Genomic DNA, 2428 nt, shown 5'->3' with positions numbered 1-2428 from the left:
TCCTATTAAGAATAAATAATAGTTAATTTTAAGTTAATAAAACCAAGTTAAGGTAATTAAGTTAGATTACCTATAATTAATTAATGTATATAAAGGTTGAGATAGTGGAAAATTACACTATATTCTTCATCATATCACCATCCACCATAGCTGAATTAAAGAGAAAACCTTCCAAGCTTCAAGCTTTCGGCCAATAATTATTCAAGGTAATTAGGTACTTTTTCTTGTAATTTTTATAAATTTGATGTCATGAGAGCTTGATCAAGCTAGTCCATGTACCAATTTGTGAAATTATTAAAGTTTTTTAAAGTTTCCATTGTTGATTTCTTGAAAAATTAGGCTTGAAATTGATAGATTTTAAGCTTAGATTATGAAAAAGACTGGACTATAAAGTTAATTTAGCCTAATTGTTAGTTTTGTAGATTGGAACCAAATTGAATAAAATGTAAAAATATTATGAAATTTCTATAAGAATAGAAAGTAAAGGTTCCCTAATGAATATATGTGAAATCAGATTTTAATCCTTGGCTAGAAATTGAAAGATATGCTTATCTCAAATTTAAGGACTAAATTGAATAAATTAAAAATTATGCATAAATTGGTAATTAGTTGTTTATTGGTTGGAAATTTATATTGAAATATATTTTATGATTGTATGTAGCTAACTTCGACACTGGGCCATCGAGAGGGAAAACAAAAGTGAGAGTTGTCGATGAGTGACATGTGACCCCCATTTTGTATTTCTATGAGTCAGGATTTATTTACTGCATATTCATGACTTTTACATTATATGGTATGAAGGTAAGTTGTCAATTGTTGTTTGAACTGAATTGCTATGGTTGATATTGAATATCGAGATAGAGACTAAATTGAATAGAATAGAAAATAGTACGATTTAATGTATCATATTTAGTAGAAAATTAAGTATGTGTATGACATGAATATATGTGCTTGGAAAATGAATTGGATTGTAGTTGTGAATGTGATTGAGAGCATGTATTAGATTGAAATGTGTGACTGTATTGAATGTCGAAATTATGTATATTGATTGAATATAGGAAAAACGAGTACAATACGGAAGGTTGAATGGTATGTAATGTATGAAATGAATTGGTGATGGTGTCACACCCCGAAATGTCAAATTTAAGTTAGAATCATGATTTTGGGTATTAATTTGAAAAGTTTATAATTTGAGCGGATTCTAGTAGAAATAAGGGGAATTGGCGAGCTAGTTGTGAAAAAGTTCGATTTCAACCTTGGTTCTATTAAGTTTGAACTAGGAATTTTTCTTAGTGGGAGACATGATGATTATGGATGTACACTTGGCTGTTAAATGTGAAACCGGTGACGGAAGTGAGGGAGTATTATATAAAGGGGAGACATTGCTCTCTGGTATTACTCTTTTATCTTTCTTTCCCTTCATAATCTTCTTTGCGGGTCTGTTGTAAGAATGACTAAGAATAGTCTACATGGAGGAAAGAAGATAGAGTTTGTGCATAAGAAATTGATAACTTATTAAGTTGGTAAGCTTATTAACCTTCCTGTACTAACAAATTTAAGAAAAGGAAAGAAGGTCAAAGATTTTAGTTATACATCAGATCTGTTCTGTTTTGGTTAAGGTTGTGGTTAAATATTTAAATGGCCTCTGCATGCAAGTAAAATATGATTCTTATGATGGTGAATTATCTTCACCGAAATTCTAAAATGGTTGTTATGTTTGTAAGCTAAAGGCTCGTGTAACAAGGGAAAATCTTAGTAGATGAATTTGGTGTCAACCTCCACGCAAGTTTTAGAGCTCAGTCTTAAAAGGATGCTAAATTATTTTTAGTGACATGCACTAGGTATGTTTAACTGAGTGACGGGTAAATGATGAGTATATAATGGCTGAATGTTGGTGTGTCAAATGTGTTATATATTAATATGCAAGTGTATGATAGTTCGTAAGTTATCATGAGGTATAGATGAATTGTTGGCATAATACATGTTGTGTATGATTAATAGTATTGATTTATTACTTGTTCTTGACTTGTATGTGTGTGAATTATGCGATGTAGAGGAGGGATGTCAAAATGTGTTTGAGATGGAAGACGAATAAGTGAATATGATATGTGATTTACCTCCAGTAGGGCATGTAAATGCAAACTGGAATTAGAGAATAATCCTAGCCTTATAGGGGAACATGTAAGTGTTCAAATTAATAAGAAGGATTTGTGAAGGTTTGGGTGGATTTTCCAAAGAAAGATGCACACCAGTATATGAGAACCCTTTATGGGACGTTTGAATAAATGCAAGTCCATGACCATGGCAAGATCCAGGAAGGTCTGCAAAACAGTTCTCGTTTATGAATCAGCCAGATGTGCATAGATGGAAAGATCCAGTGAATGACCGTAAGATAAAGTTATTTATGTGAATCTATACTTGTACAATG

Source organism: Gossypium hirsutum, chromosome A13 (genome assembly GCF_007990345.1).
Source record: "Gossypium hirsutum isolate 1008001.06 chromosome A13, Gossypium_hirsutum_v2.1, whole genome shotgun sequence".
Lineage (NCBI taxonomy): Eukaryota > Viridiplantae > Streptophyta > Magnoliopsida > Malvales > Malvaceae > Gossypium > Gossypium hirsutum.
The sequence above is the reverse complement of the archived record's forward strand: the minus strand, read 5'-3'. Positions refer to the sequence as shown.